At 45.7% G+C, this 17,416-nt stretch overlaps 1 protein-coding gene across 17 annotated transcripts in view; it reads right to left on the reverse strand.

Moving 5' to 3' along the window:
* Positions 1 to 17,416, reverse strand: part of LOC106746299 (guanine nucleotide-releasing factor 2) — a 79,319-nt gene that overhangs the window by 29,953 nt on the left and 31,950 nt on the right. The window contains exon 1 of one of the 17 annotated variants that reach the window (XM_014622758.1): positions 10,281 to 10,912. The exons of the other annotated variants lie outside the window; for them this stretch is intronic. The gene's annotated coding sequence lies outside the window, so the exon portion shown is untranslated. Of the gene's footprint in view, positions 1 to 10,280; positions 10,913 to 17,416 lie in introns of those variants that run through there. 17 annotated transcript variants of the gene reach the window in all.

Below are 17,416 nucleotides of genomic sequence, written 5' to 3' on the forward strand. Positions count from 1 at the left end.
TGGTTGGACCTTTCTGAGTGCATTTTATCCAATTATTCCTCTCAACCTACCTAAGACGTTAAGCGCGACAACGGCCTTCTTGATGCAACAAGCTCCCTTTCGGCGTAGCGGAGAAGCCGCTAATAGAAAAGTAATTAAAGAAAAATAACGGAAGCCACCCTGCGACGTCGCGATGGTAGGTAGCTTTGGCGCGACCGTCGTCGGCGCAACTTGCTCGCGTGTGCGGAGTTGAAGCGCGAAATTCATTATCCCGAAATTAATTGCGAAGTACCGCTTAATGGAAAACTAAGAGTTTTAATGCGGCACACACAATGAGGATCAATTCAATTTACGGGAGCCGAGACGGCAAGGCGGGCAAATATTTGCCTCGAACTCATTTCGGCGCGGAAAATCAAATTACGAAATGTCGTAATAATGCATTACAGATAAAAGCGCGCCGCGGGAGAAAAGGGGAGAAGGAGAGCGGATCGGGGCGGGGGGGAGGGGACTTGCTAGACGAGTATTTCATAATGAAATTTATGCGAAATGTCCCGCGGGGATATTTCAGTTAATTACGCTGATTATAACGAGGCAATGGACATTGTCATAATTCGCGAACAAAGTCGATTTTAACGAGATACGCGTCGCGTGCGCGCGAACGCACGCTGATTTCACCTCTGCCGCGATATTAATACTTTCGAATTCGTCGGGTTTTTTTATGAATTAATTTAAACGCAGGTCGCGTGCATTCACCTCGCCGTTACGTGCGAGAAAGGAGCCGGCGGAAACAAAATCGGTGAGTCTCTCTCCCGTCGAAACTCGCGATACGAATTTTAGCGAATTACATCGGGGTTAGCAGCGCTGTAATAATGAAATCCAGCATTGCGTTTCGTTTGGGCTCCCGCTTTGAGGCACGCCTGAATTCAAATGATGAGGATTCGCCAGCAAAGGTTATCCTCTCTCTTTCTCTGTCTCGTCCGAGCGATCGAAAATCATACGAGCGTGCGTAAAAAGCATTTGTTACGTATTTAAGTGAGAACGCAATTGAAAATAAACTTCGCGTCTCTCTCGATGTTTATTTTCTATTTCTGTATTTTTGGAAAATTGAATTTTTCTTTCGCCATTATATCTCGCTTGAATATATCGCTCCCGCTCATGTGTAAATAGTACACCATCCGGAATAACGTGTACACCGAGAAAAAGATTTCTTTGAATTTAAGTAAATTGTATCGCATCCAGACAAATTTCATCACTGGCATGCTCCGAAGAAACTAATGTCCCGATTGATAAGTACGACTGCTAGACTTTTCAACGAATATATATCTTTATCTTAAATAAAAAAAACTATTTGAAACGAAAGACAGTTTTCTTATGAAGAAAAATTATTGGTTTCATTTTGCATATTCACTGTAACCAAATAATATTTTATCTGGTTAAAAGATATTACTTCATGTAATAGCGTTCTTTCTGTTAAATAATAGAGTTTTCTTGAATAAAATTTTTACTCAAACTAATATTTCGTATATGTTGTTTCATATGAAGCAAATTTTAATCAAATAAATGGAAATGCCGAATCTAAAGAAATCCTTTTCTCTGTGTACACAATCTGCAAAAAGCAGGGCGTTTCGAACATCATTCGCGTTTGAAAATACCGTGTTAAATTAACGCGTTACACCGGACATTTGATTTCTCTTTAGATCCGCACAATGCAAGACGAAATTTCACTTTTTTGTTCGAGCCAACGACGACACGGAGACTCGTAAATCGCCGAACAACGTTGCCGCCGGCAAACATCGGGCACGGCGCCCGTCTGGCCCGGAGCGATCGGTTTCCGCGATGAACGATTCCGCAGACGAGTCGCAAAAATGCGGGCCGGAGACGTTCGACTCGGTGCGACAACGATGGAGGAGGACGAGGGGGAGATTGATTTTCGAAGAGCGATTGCAAGACGAGAGTATCCCGTTGATACTCGTCGGGATGCAAACAGTAGATCCATTAAGGGTCCAACTCCGGCACCCTTACGATGTTTGTGAACCCCGAAGTCGAAAGAGAATACCATACGCGCACGGGCCGGATAAAGACACGAGATACGAGCTCTCCTCTCTTCAAATATCGCCGATAGACGCTTTCGGCGGCGGTATTGGATTTCCGTATAGTTTCGAGCGCGTATAATGTACACAACGCACAATCTATCCCGTCGTAAATGACATCCCTTTCTGCTCCGTTTGCGAGGGTGTCGCATATGACATAATAACATATAATAAATATGCACGATTATTGCATTATCGAGTCGAATCGTAAGTTTCTCAACTTTTGTTCATCCTTTTCTTCGCAAGTTTTCCGAATGGAAATGTAACTAACTGACTAGATTCAAAAGCGAATAGCTAAAGGTAGTACACGGAATACAACACGCGTGTAAAATATTTCAAATTATCACGGATCACTTAATATGAACGAATAAAGTGAAAGTGATGGTAATAAAAATATCTTGTTAATTGTTGTTCTGTACAAGACGGTGTCTATTGAGACAGTGAAATATTCGTGGTATTCTTTTCTCAATTAAAGACAGCCCCGGACAGTTGGCTACGTCTCATTGATGTATTCGACGTCGGAAACAGTGGATTCGTTAAGAGGTGAGCTCAAGCTCTGCAATATTGAAAGAGACAAGAGATAAATTCTTCAACAAAATATAGAGAGAGAATAAGAGGGAAGGAAGTGAGGAAAAGAAAAAGGGAGAAGACACCGTCACTTGGGAGAAATGCCTAATAACGAGACATTCGAGTCTCCGGGTGACAAGACATACAAGAACGACATTCCGAGTCTTGGTGTTACGAAGGAGGAAACTCAGAGAGCAAAGTTGCACAAATTTATGCCGTGCATTAACGTAGAACGCGTCAATTCTTGGCGAGTAAAGTTAAGGCACAACCGTGGGCCTTAGTAAATTTTTAATGCCGATTTGTTAGAAATGGAAATTCGAAATGGCGACGACTAAACTTTTTCGTGACTAAGCGTTTCGTTATGTATTCCAAAGTGGCGCTACGTAAAACTTTATTTTTAGAGCGTCGTTCGTTCCTCCGCATTACCGCCGCATTTGACGAGATTTCCGGCCGATTAAAATTCCAGCTATCGGACATCGCGCACGCGCGCGCGCGGACGACAATAGCGAATTTACATAGGCATCTTGCGGTTACGCGCATCCTTTGTGCCACGCCGCAGGAAGAACACGTCTATGTAGATTCGTGTCTCTGGGAAAGCGCGCCATTTATGTTGCCAAGTTTTTCCGAATCGCGTTATCCGCGCGACACGTGAAAGCGACACGCGCAATCGCGCTCCGGAGAGTTTGTGCTTTGCAACGCGTAGGATATTCTATCTCGTCAATGCCGGAGAAAACGCTAACGTCGTCGTGTAACTCGTATTTCAACGCGCAAACCGGATGCGGTGAAACAATCGTCGGTAGCTTCGTGCGAGGATTACCGTGCTGCTTATATTATACGCACACGTTTCTCTTAGTTCGAACCTAATTAAAAGTTTAGCCGATAGAATTGTACCTTTATATTACGTGACTTGTAATTTTATTCGAAAGGAAGGAGGAAAGAAAAGAAGAGAGAAAGAGAGGAAGAAAAAGAAAGAGATAAAAGAGTTTATTATCGCTCTAGAGCGACTGCCCTCTGAGCGTTATATAAGAATAAGTTTGTTGCGAAGTCATATTGCGACTTATACTGTTTAAGGATTGAAGAAATAGCTTCTCAGTTTATAAGAAAGTTGTAAAGCGAATAAACGTAGAGGAACATAATTTTGCTTGATAAATATTAAATTTACGAGTGGTCCCCTAATGCGCCACTGAAAATACGACACTGAGCGTTACGACTTCCTCAAACGTATTTGCCCTGAGTTTATTATGCGCATATATCTATTTCTGTTTAAAATTTCCTAGAGTGGTCGAATTTTTATTTTATTATTTATATAAAGAGAGAGAGAGAGAGAGAGAGAGAGAGAGAGAGAGAGAGAGAGAGANTAAAATAAAAGCGGGAAGAGAGGGTAACATTTTTCCATTCAGCAGAAGAAGAGGGCGTCTCGCCGAAATATTTTCCAGCTGACGATGATTTACGTTAGTGAGTCGGCGGTGCCTATCTTTATCCGGCGACGTTGTTGCGCTCTCGGCATACCAAAGTCCCTCCCGTCGTTCGTGGATTTATGCACGTGTTAACGATTGACATAATAACGTGACACGTGTGCGAAGCATGTGGTCTAGACACAAGGGTGTGTGTGCACGATAGCCCACTCGTATACAGAAACTAGACGAGTGCCAGTCACGCCGGTTAACCGAAAGGATCACTTTGTGAGCGTTAACATAAGAAAGTCCTTACGGTGCTCTAAGAGTGTAAGAGCTCATAGGACAGAAGAACAGAAGAACGTAAACGGTAAAACTCAAACGAGTGAGCGAGTCGACCAATCATATTCAATAATCATTGAGAACGTAAAACTGTCACGTTGAAATTCCTGACTGTGATCAATTTATCTTGTTGCGCTTAAGTCTTACCGCTTATCTTCTTACATGATACGGCCCTAAGTCGCATCACGAGGATTCGAAGTCCCTAGTGATTGACATTATTCGAGGAAAATTTCCCCCCTTGTGTACACCAAGTTTCGATAAAGCCTCGATATTCACCGGGCTAAAACTCATCAATCTCTTTAAATGTTCTCATCGTGGGTGTAACGTGATACGATGTAATATATCTTTCAAATATGCTATCGGCCGGATCAATTAGGAAGACTACGAGAAAAATCATTGACATTCTAAGAACACGTAACGCGATGAAAAAGGTGCGATAAATAATATTTTTTTTAAGTATGAAAGTAACGTTTGTAACATTTGACATTATAAGTATGCTAATTTAACGTAGAATTTGCTTCCAAATAGTATCAAGACGTTATAGTATACGTTGTTTCTGCGAAGCAAATTTTAGTCAAATAAAGAGAAATACTAAATCTAAAGAAATCTTGTTTTCTCTGTCCATACGGATACGTGTCGGTATTCCTGCGGAGTTTAAACGCTCCTACATATTTCCGCGAGACAAATCGTATCATCATATTCATCGACGTGACGCACCTTCGGGTTTCCTTCGCGATTTCCGCGAGAAAAATTGAACGTTAATTCAGCACGTCGCGGCTGCGTGTCCCGCGACATATGTAATTGAACAACACGAAGCAAGATAAACGCGGCGTTCGCGTGCTCCATGCTCGGTATCAGACCGCCTCCCGCTGGAGATTCCAAACCTCGTGAATTAATTTCGTCACTTAAAGCGGAACTTTTTAATTTGCATATCTGATGAACGCATTAATTAACTGCTTCGTTAGCCGGCGCGCGCCCCGCACTGGCGCGGACACATTTCCGGGATAAGCTCGCGCGCGACTCGCGGGACGATAATTGAACGATGAAATAATTATGGCGTCGGGCCGCGAGTTCGGTAAGACGTGGTTACATCCGGCGACGTTTCGAGTGCGAGGAACTCGCCGGCTGCTGGTTTCGTTAAACGCGACGAAAACGTCGTTTCGTTCGGAAACGTTCGACGAGATGGCGGTGGATTTGCGTATCTGATCATCTCGCTTAATTAATCGTCACGTTGCGCGATATACACCAGTACGCGAAGTCCGGACTTTTATCGTAATGAAATTGATCGCACGCGGGACGAGGGACAACGCCGTTTCACATTATCCCGTTTAACCCCTTTGAGCCGCAAGTGCCAATCTGATTGGCTTTGAGAGTTTCCGGCGTTCCACTGCACACGCATACGGCGATATATAGCCGACGGTAATGGCAAAATTGTGCTAAGTTCAAACGAAATTACTAACTATTACCGACCACCGATTAACGGGCCCCTTTCGCTTAATTCGACGGTGTTTGAGTAAACGTTTTTCAATCCGACGTCCAAAGTAGTATCGTTACTGATAATATGTGCGCTAATAATACCGCCTCTCCGCGTAATAATAACGTGCGTATAAATAATTAATGGGGATATAATTTAAGCAAACTGTCAACGCCGCGCAAGATTCTGCGCAACGCAAGAAGTTGGAAGTTTTAACGAGCTTTACCGTACGCTTCTTCGAAATCGCATCGTGATTATGCGAGGTCGCCGCAGCCTTTAGAGAAGCTTTTAAACGTGACATCGACGAAGCACCGTCACCGATACTCCGTAAGTGCGCCAATAATTCCGCCCCTCCGCGTAATAATGTGTGTATAAATAATTAATCGGGAACGTAATTTATGCTCCAGCCAGCGCGTAGGAGTTAAGAGCAGGCGTCGAGTCAGGTGCGCTTGATATCTCGTTTTGTAACCTTGACAGCGAAATTTACGTAATATATGTATCACCGCTCTCGCAGAAGAAAATACGCGAGAGAGGGAGAGGAAGAGAGAGAGAAAGAGAGAGAGGGTGTTTGCTCGGAGCGCAATTTTATTAAAATTTAAAATTAAGTTAACTCAATTATACATTTGATACAGCTTGAAATTTATCGCAAAGTGAAACGACCGCGAAATGTGCACTGACAGTATATGAGAACAATAAAGCCAGATATGCTTAAAGAACTATATCTTCCGTATAATGTGTGTTGTGACGCAATTTAAAATTAAGAATATTTCCAGAATTGGACTCGTATACGTCATCTGAAAAAAAGAGAGGGGAGGGGAGGAAGAAAAAACCGAAAAAGAAAAAAGGAGGAAACATAATACAAAATGAGAGAACAGAGAGAGAGAGAGAGAGAGAGAGAGAGAGAGAAAAAAGGAAATGAAAATCGTTTCGCCGAGAAAGATGAAAGATAAATCGCTGGACGAAGGCGCGACGTCAAATTTACGGCGGAAATTTGATTTGCTTATAATGAGAAGGTAACGTCAAACTTCTCTCTACCCGCGCGACAAAACTCGTTCGCGCACGCAAGCCGTGCCGCTCCGATCCGCGCGGCTGGATACACGAGGAAACATATTCTTCGTGAGCAGACGGTGACGCAAATCTCACTTGGCGCAAGCTAATTGGCTAATTAGCGGCGTCTTAAGTTATGATGCCCGTGACAATGGCCTCAACGCCGCTCGACTGCTTCTCGTCACCGTCTGCGTGCAGTTTTGACGTACGAAACTTCGCAATCCATCCGACTCGTATTACGCTGCCAGCGATCCCGGGCTGGCCCGGGAGGGTTGGAAAACAGCGGGGAAAGAGAGGGGACGAGTTTCGTGGAGCCGTTTGAAACGCGTTTGAAACACTACGTGTCGTCACGTGTGCGCTTTAATGCATCCCCCCGACAAATTAGGAGGGCGCATTAGCGCGTATTACGGTAATGCACGGGATAAAAAGATTCCGCCGCGGAAACGCCCAGCGATAAGGCCGGCCAATAGTACGCGTACATTCTCCGACGTTAAGCTCGCTCGCGTCGAACGGTATAAAAGTGCTAATACGCCCGATGACTTGAGCATGACCTTCGCCACCGTGCCCGCTTGTTGAAGCGACGACGGAACGCCTACTTTCGTGCACTCGCAATGATCTCTGAATTCTGTTCGCGCGCTCGACATTTTATTGTGTACAATATATATACGTATATGGAGATTATGTTCGAGACGATGACTTCAACTAGCGACGAGATCATCGCTAGGTTTTAATAGAGGACGAAGCTCGCTCGCTCGCTCGCTCGCTCTCTCTTTCTCTTGGCTTCCACCGAGGTGAATTAGCGAAACGGATTCGAGCGGATTTCAGTGCAAGACACACGTAAAAATAATAAGGGGGTGACTTTCGCCGAATTCCGACTAAGCTAATCGATGAATAATAATAATAAGAAGAAGAATCATCAATACCAATTTCAAGTTCCGTAACTCGTCTTTTAGCGATAATCGAAAAATTAATAAATTCTATCCGCGTTGGCAAGACAAATCAAGTAATATTTGAAATTGACGGTAATTTTCAACCGTCGATTAGATTAATTAGAGTTTGGTACAAGTCATTCTAACTTATTATTGTCTCAGGTAAGTTTCAACAGCCGATTCGAACCTGGCTAATAAAAAGCTAACCGCTTCACTGTCATTGCTGAGAGAAAGAGAGAGAAAGAGAGAGAGAGAGTCGTCTCTGTCGTAGATAAAATACACTTACCGCGAAATAAAACATTTGTCGGCTGAAATTCAAGGCGTACAAAGTAGCACGGAGTAGCTAAGAAAGTAGCAGCCATTATCTTACTTTACACAAGCCTACACCGGATAATAGCCTTAACATTTACTAGAGGCCAGTCTCTCTCTCTCTCTCTCTCTCTTTCTATGTGCATTTCATGTCACAGTGATGACGACCTCCTCCTCGCACCGCGCGCATTATCAATTGGCGAATGAATTTTCAGGTCGCGTCCTGAGGAACGAGGCGTCACGCGATGAAAGAAAAAGTTCTCGCAAGCGCACCCGGCGCTCACGCACAGATCACGAATCTTTAATCGCGCGATTCCGCGCGCTTTTCCCGAGGCCCACCCGTCACGGGGAATAATGATCCCCGGGCGATATCATCGTGCGAAACTTTCGCAACGGCAGAGGATCGATAGCTCGCGCACACCGGTCTTCCCTCATTGTGCACGCGCACGTCGGGCGCGTTCTTCTTTTTTTTTTCTTTTCTCTCTCTTCTCCACACACACGGGTGTGTCGTTTCTTCGCGACTCCTCTCCTCTTACGCGTCGATTCGCGGGCGGAAAATTGCGGCGAGGCGCAGCGCGTGCCCAGCCAACGATGACTCACCCGTGAGAGGAACGATCCACCTACGAGCGGCCCTCGCATCGACGGGACGAAGAAGCCTCGTCAGACGCCTTGCGCGTAAACTTGGAGGTCCTGGGCTTCAAGAAATGACGGTGATCGATCGGTTACGTCACGTTGCAAAAATGCAAAACGAGATTCACTCTAGCCACCGGTAACTTTTCGGGGTACGTTTGAGCGCGCGTCTTGTCACACTCCTGTCAGGAGGTTATTAATAAACGCCATCCTGTGCCGCGCGATTGATCTACGGTTAACGTCGATGACAGTGCTAAGCCTGTCTCCGGAGTACTTTGATCCTATTCCCTGTCATGCCGGATATTATTTGATACGTCCCGAGATATCTCTCCCTCTCTCTCTTGTTCCCTCATCGAAATACTTAACACCGTGATAAAGTCGAGATAAAAAAAGTCGTTAAATGCTCATTCAGTCATATCACGCATTTGATGCCGAGACGCACAAAAAATGTGAACAGGATGACTCAAGCTGTGAGCGCATCGATCAATCATAATCGAGAATTTTAACACGACGGTCTCGAATGGACGGTAGATGTAGGCAAACGTAAACGATGTATCTTAAGCAGTAAGTGAATCGGCCAATCGGACACCGGGGAATTAGCGAGAAGGTGTACGGAGCAACAAGATCTGTTGAATTAACGTGATAATTAACAAAGCGAAAGTGTTTTTGGTCAAAGAACATGGAATTTCTACGGCCCAAAAACGGAATCTAGTTCGATTAAGAACCAGAAATTATGTTCCCTTCAACCAAAACGCGTTTGATTCATTCATCGTCACGTTAACTCAGGCAATCTTTTTTTCTCCGTGCGTGTAAGATTGTCTGTGTTCAACTTCTCGACTATGCTAAAGCCCGTCAAAATCGATGAGGGACACTTCCGGCCCTTCCTCGTCAGCTCCTTCCAGCAATCTTTTTTTCTGAATGCATGTACGTTCTCGACAACTCTAACGTGTGATTGAATGACTCATTTATTTCTGAGGTCTTACCGCTTACGTGTTCAGTGTGCTATGGGCCTTTAGTGTTAAATCTGACCGTTTTCCAGTTTATCTGTCCGGAACGGAGAATATTATCACGAACATTATCGCGGGCTTGTAGAATGTTATCGCATCTTAAAAGTTAGACGAGCATTTTTAACCAGCGTTAAATGCGCGTTGCAAAGAAACGAAACGTCGTCTGCATGCATCGTCTCAATATTAGATAATTTGACAAAAATTTCCATTTAGTACGCGCATCAGACGATCGGTATTAATTAGTAAACACGGTGACTCCGTCGTATCTGTATCGCCATTATCTAGTTTGTCTAGCTGCGTAAGATAAGTTCTGCGCGTTTCCATAACGGTGACATCCCTCGTGAACGACACTTTGGAATCTTGATTCCGGCGCTAAGTGGGTTTACCGAGTAAACAGCGCGACGCGACGAATATCTCCGAATATGCGGACATTTTGAGCCAAGCAGCTTCTATTAAACTGCTTCGGAGGACCTCACGAATTAAAACTGACTACCGACTATTTGGCTATTTACCTTTTTACAAGTTGCTCTTTACAAACCGCTGCTCCCGACGTTCCCGGTGCTCTCCCGGAGGTCCCGTCACCTTCACGTCTTGCAGGAAACGCAGCACGGACGCGGTTCAACGGATCGCATTCTCAACACGAGACACGGGTGATAAATTCGAGTCCGAAAGTCGCGGCTGTCGGATTTCAAACGACGCGCGGCGACGATCCCGCACGAACGAGGGGGGGGGAGGAAAAAAGGCAGCGAAACAACCGGAGCGATCAAGCGACGCTAAGAGTGAGACTCTGATTGAGCGTAATATTTATCGAGAACGTCCTTCAGAACAACGACGATTTACGGACGCACGGAGGCGATCATTGCGCGATCTCACGTCCGCACGCAACTTCTCAGTGCTCCTCGGCGGAGAGAGAGACCCGCTTACATCGCGTCGACCGAATCGCGGAAATTCGGTTGGCCGGGCCAATCGTCGCTCGACGATGACGGCGAAGGAAATTCACTTTCGAACGGAAACCGCAATTTCCCCCGTAAGTGTTGGACGTGCCGTTGACAAAGCGACACGAGCGCGCGCGCGGCAAAGAAAGAGAGGGAGTGAGAAGAAGGTGCCGCGAGGAACCGGCGAACGTCCGGACCGCGTGGCGTGTGCGCATCGACTGCTAACTAACTTCAGCCCAGAGAGCTTCGGGCGCGATCGCCCTCTCGCCGTCCTTGTTGCACCAACCGCCATTGCTCGCTTCGTCGTCTCGCTCGCACTCGCTTATTCGCCCGCCAATCGTTCCACCTGCTGTTCCTCTCTTTCTGTTCACGTTATCGTCTTCCTCCCTCTTTCTCCAGCGTTCTCTCGCATTCGTCCTATGCGTCAGGCTCGCTTCGTCCTTCCCCTCTCTCTCTCTTTCTCTCTTTCGCTCTTATTCGCATTGCCAGCCGGAATATCGCGTCTCTCTCTCTCTTTCTTTCTCTCTTTGTAGCGACGGATTTAAAAGGAAAACCGCGATGGAAGTATGGGAATCGGACTAATTTTGTGCATGGACTCCGTACTTAGAAGTATAGGCGGTCGACACGCGGAGAGAGAGAGAGAGAGAGAAAGAGAGAATATTATGGTTCTTTCGCTTTTTCATGTAAAATTCTTCCCGATTTTGTTTTCCAATAATCTACCAGGTCTGTTCTATAATTTGTTGACGCGATACGCCTCGTCGCATCACGTAATAACAAGGACGTTTAACAATAATGATATCATCGTTAAATATTATATAACAAATACGCAGGAATAGATGGTAGAGTCAGTAGTTTACCTTGTTAAGGAAGGTAGTAATTATTTTAACAGGAGATTTCACTTCCTGACACATAAGTAGCACGTATGAAATCGAAGGATAACAAATTGAGACGGAATATCGTTATATTCCTCGGTTACAATAATGTATTAATTTTTTAATATACTAAATTTATTAGTTACTAAATTTTTATTATAAAATTCTCCCACTATATGCCGTTTTCTGTCCGATTCTATCAGGAAGATTCAGCGCCGAAATGCAGAGATAACGTGATATTTTCGAGTTCTTATCGAATTTCTCGGCGCGTCTCGGACGAAGGAAGGTAAAGCATAAAATCAGATTTTACAGCTGAGATAAAAAGAAATAGTTTCTCCAATTTCGAACGGGCGTTCTCCGCTGAAGACAGTCTAGAACCTGTCCGCCGCTTTCCTGCACCTCACCTCACCGTCCGTTCGTTCGTCACGCATAGCCCGGCCGCACACGCGTTGATTTACCTGTCGTCGTGTATCGCACGCTAAGACGCATCGTTATTTTCGTAATCAGAGATACGCGTTCCGGGAAAGTTGCGTCGACACGGCTTGCGCGCTAACGCTTTGATCGATGCCCTTTGTTGCACGGCGCGGACTAACAAATGGAGCGGCGAAAGTTGGTGAAAATTTATAGGAAGTTCGTGCCGCCGCGTGCGTGCTCCGCGGCGCATGTCACTATGTCATCCTTAAAAGTTAGCGGGCCGAAAGTCGACAGCGCCAGCTTTTATTTGAGAAGAGAGAGACGCGAGCACGGTGTGGTGGCGGCGGTTTTACAACAAACTTCTCGAATTCTCAGTTTTCAAAAGTAGAGAAATCGAGAACACACTCGCGCCTGGTTTCCTCCGACAACCCGTCTCCTGTTTCGTGATATTCGATTCCCGAACGTGACTTTTTACGGGCCCTCCCGCGCACGTCAGTCGACGGTGAGCGAAGACGGAGAGCGGGGTCTAAGAACACGATTGCGCTTTCGAATATTTTCAGGCGAAACCACCCGCCGGACGAGATATCTCACGTTTCTTAATTAACGAGAAACACGGGGAGAGGTACGGAAGGAATGATGAGGGGAAAGTTGAACTTTTGTTGACAACAATTGTTAATAACAATGAGAATAATTTCTTCAGAATTTCTCCGCGCCTGCTGAAAAAGTTGAGCTTTTACTGTGCCGCGCCATTAAAGGACGCCCGACCGTGAAATCTCGCTTTTAAACGTTTCCGCATGGTACGTGGGCGGAAAAACAGGTTTTCAGGAAACGTACAAACACATAACAACGTCGGGCAAAAATGCAAAATGAATAAAGCGCCGTTCTATTTATAAACAAACCCGACACGGCGGTATTTGTTATTTTTATCATCATTATTATTACTACTGTTGTGTTATTACCGTTGTATTTGCCAAAGAATAGTCATTTTACTCGGATCGAATAAATATTACTTGAACGATAGCACTTTTTCTTTTCAATGTACTTTCCAATTATCCAGACGAGCTCTTTCCCCGAAGACATTTGTCATGCAAGTTTAGTATTAGCCGTTCTTCAACGCTCCACACCACTTTTACTAATTCCGAGCCGAACCCATCCATACCAGGCTGCCGGGGCCGGATATCTCGTTTTGTGCGGCGAATATGCCGTTGCACGATGCGACGTAGCGTTCGCAAATTGCGATCGCGACTCTGTCGACGCACACGGCCACATGCAAGCACGAGCCACAAAGTAACAATTGAATGGCTGATAACAGTCGATATGCCGGACGATATTCCGAGACCGACGAATTGTGCGGTCGGCGGCGCCGTTACGCGGCCCACCCACACCGTCTCTCGCGTTTCGTTTCGACAAAAACACATCCTTCGTATCTTTCCTTCCTTCTCTCCCCCTCTTGTTCGTTCCTTCGAATATCTCTACGCTATTCCTCCCCTCCCTCCACCCCCCGGGCCACTCAGTAATCCAGCGCAATCGTAAAATTCGAGAACGCGCGGCGAACATCGCGCCGAGCCAAGATCGTAAAACGCGATTCCGCGCGCTCTTCCTGATTTAAGCCTGCGCGATGCATCGTGGAATTCCGGGGTCGCCGCTCTTTTTCCGGTGAAATCGGTGGACTGGTCGCAAACCGGCGAGAGCTCCCGGTCCCCACCGTTACGCGCATTCCTGTCGTTGCTTCGATACGGCGATAGAAACTTTCCGCGCTTAGACGGGCTTACGATCTGTATTACTGGATGAGGAGGCGTAATTATTCGGGGAATACGAATGTACCCGCTTTGCTCGGGTATCTCGCATTTAAATACATTCGCGAGAGCACTATCCCGTAATCTTCGAGAAAGGGAAACCACGAGTCGAAATTCAGTGTCTCTCAAAAGGGAATGTTAAGCGCTCCCTGTTAAAAAGAAAAACCGGGTGGAAATCCGCACGGTAAAAAATTTCGGTGTTAAAAACGGTCCGTTGAAATGTTTATGTATTACTTTAACACAGAGAATACGAAAGAGTACACAAATATATGTCTCTATATAAATCTCTACGATGAAACTGATTTAAACATCTCTCAGCAGGTCAACGTTTAGTAGAAAATGTTTTTTCCCCATAATGGCTTATTAGCCCTTCTGAGAAAACATAATTTTTTTGCGACAGCCGCTCGTAGGGGAGAAAAGGGTGCTCTTTTAATAACCTCGGACTTTCATCCGCGAGCGTCTTGTTCGATAATGGAGAAAACGGATCCTCGGTGTTGTTTCGAGCACGCTCCGCCTCGGCGGGGTGCACCGTCGTCGTCCGACCGCCGTCGTTCCGTGCCGCGCTTTTGTCTCGGCGGGATCTTTATTCGCGCAACGCAGATGGACAGGCGAGATATTCCGCATTAAAGGAAAATTGCCTCTTAATTAAACGACCGGCACCGATAGCCGGCCGCGTGTCGACCGGGGCCGTCGCGAGAAATTCGCGGCTGCAATTTGCGTATTAATGGGCTCCCACAAAGGCGGAGTGCTGCCGTGACTTTAGGGGGTGATAAACGTATTTTATGGGGAGGGGTGGGTCCTCCGGCGCGCTTTCTCCGTCGCGGTTGCAATTAACGGTAAAACGGCGTGTAGGGCGAGAGAGTACGGTGTGTGTTTCGTTGCACGCGAGCGTGCGTGCGCGCGCGCACACACACACACACACGCACGTACAAACGACGGGTGTACGCATGTAACTGCACCGCGGGATGCAACGGTAAATAAAAAGCTAATGGCACGGGCGAACCAGGCGCGGTTATCATTTTTATTTTTCGCTATCGCGGCCCTCGTAAACGTTTAATTACGAGCGGAAGATCCGCCCCGATTAGTGGAAGCGTCACTTCTCTCTCTCTCTTTCACTCTTTCTCCCCCTCTTTTTTTTCTTTTTTGCCGGGGATCGTTTCGAAACGCTAAACGATGGTACCAGCTCGTGCGACTGCTGGTGAGATAATTCTTGCGTTGTACCGTTTCGCAGGCAAATATTCCGGTAAGGATTTTACGCCGAGAGAAAATATCAGGAGCGAAATAAATCGAGAGGGCAAATCCAACGGTCGGGAAGTTAAATGTAACAACAACATCGCGTTCGGAGCAAAGACAGAGTCGGTCGTGCGAGCGATCGCAACGCAACAATTGGAACGTAATCGATTCCCAGGTCTTAGATGCAACAAATTAGGCCCCGATATTGCGAGCCGACGTATCATTTTCCCTAACGACAGCCAATGTCTGAAAAATGCGACACTGATATAATACGATCTCTCTCTCTCTCTCTCTCTCTCTCTCGATCGCAACAAGAGAACTAGACGAGGTAACGAGGTAACTGCTCGATGCTCGCAGCGTGCAATTTCGACGAGCGATTTTCAGAGCGATGAAAATTGAGAGAACGGCGTATCAAAGCGCGCGCGCGCACCCATAATTGATATTAGTCTCTCAAATTGTCGGAAAGCGGTAGTTTATTGAGGATTAAGTTACGGTGGCGGCAACGGAGAACGAGAGAGAAAGGGAGGCCGGAATTTATGATTTTTCCTCATTTTCCTTAATACGTATCCCTCGCGAATTCATTCCGTCCGGCCAATCGCCCGGTGCGCCAGATAATAAAGTATTTCTCCATTTATCCAGACAAATCGAGTTTCATCGGATAATCCGACTTCTTTGGACAGTAATCGTCCGTGCCGTTATCCAACGCTCGCGAATATCACCGCGATACGCGTGACAGCTTCTGCTATAAAATGCGGAAAAAGTATCTGGTTGCATTAAACAAAAAAAGAGGAAACGACCAGATGCTTTCTGGCTGGAAGGAAACAGAATTCCTGGTTCTTACGGCCCAAATGTGATTCTTACAATCCGAAATTCTGGTTGTTTCAATCAAAACGCATCTAGTTGTTCTCTCCTTCTGGCTTGGTGTAGTCAAACTCTTTCTTCCGTGTAGAATTAATATAAAACAATTTCAATATTTCGCGATCGAAAACTCTCAACATAAAATTCCCGGATCATTATTTCTCTACTTTTACACATTCAAATTATTTCACATCATATTGTTTTATTCCATGAAAGGAAGAAAAAATTATTAAAAAAAACGTGCCACGATATGTTGGAGAGCATAACCAAAATTTAATATGGTAATGCGTATGCACGAAAATATTTATTTTCGTGAATTTCAGAGTCTATTCATATTCTGTGTAAGGAACAAATTACAATTCCTGTTTTTTGCAGGATAATTTCTCCGAAACGTGAAGTCACACGTACACAAGGGACTATCACGGTCGCGGCATACGTACGTCTTTGGGATATACGCGTTCACGCGTAAGCTCTTCGGCAAAAGCCAACATACTTTACGGAGAAAGTATCAAAAGTTAAATGCACGTGATTAGAAACAAACAGAAATGTGAGAAGAAAGTTTGGAATCGCTTTAATTTAACGAAACCACACGGTAACCACCATCAATGACATCCGACGGTTGACCGAGAAATCATCGAAGTCGCAGAAATCACCATTACTCGGGAAGTTTAATCAACGATAAAGTTTCTTACCTCCCCCGCAGGCGTGGGCATTAATCAACGTAAAGAGATATGGGCGCATACATCCCCGGGATAAGGACTTTTTGGGGGTTGCTTTTGTTTCGCGCTGCGAATTCGCGCGATTTATCTTCGACGACAGGAAGAACGTAAATGATCGTTCGGCTGCATTTCGCAGCGCGGAGGGGGAAAAAAACGAACGGCACACACCGTGAAAGTTTTAATCGAAAAAGTTCGAACAATGCGTCCTGAACTGGTTTTAACAATAAGACCGATAAGAGGAGGACGGCGCAGAGCGCGCCGGCTGCGCGTTAAGTGTTTTATTATTCCGGAGGACAGCGGGGATATTATTATTGATTGCTCGCCGGCGTTGATCTTCGTTATTTGCGAGTGTCTCGATCGAATCCTCTTGTCGCGCGCGCGGAAATAAACGGGATTTAATTTCCACCTCGTCCACCTTTCCGAATGGGAAAGAGAGAGAGAGAGAGAGAAAAAATATATATATATATACATATATATGCACACACCGCGCGCCGGCCGCTTCGCTATTAAAAAGGTAAATACCGTGCGAACAGCACTTCGCTTTTTCCAGTATCCGCGGAAAGAGTAAAAAAAAACCTTGAGTGAGAGAGAGAGAGAGAGAGAGAGAGAGAGAGAAAGGGTCCGTTAGTTCACGAGAGTCGTAAAATGTATTTTCTCCATTGCCGCTTCGTCGTCAAAACGAATTAACGATCGCTCCGATCGTGCCAGACGACAACGGAGACACGAGGAGAGACCGAAATCTGAACGATCAAAATTACGCCTGAGGGGAATGAGAGAGAGAGAGAGAGAGAGAGAGAGAGAGAGAGAGAGAGAGGGGGGGG

The sequence above is a fragment of the Dinoponera quadriceps genome, unplaced genomic scaffold (assembly GCF_001313825.1).
Source record: "Dinoponera quadriceps isolate SergipeBrazil2010 unplaced genomic scaffold, ASM131382v1 scaffold566, whole genome shotgun sequence".
NCBI lineage: Eukaryota > Metazoa > Arthropoda > Insecta > Hymenoptera > Formicidae > Dinoponera > Dinoponera quadriceps.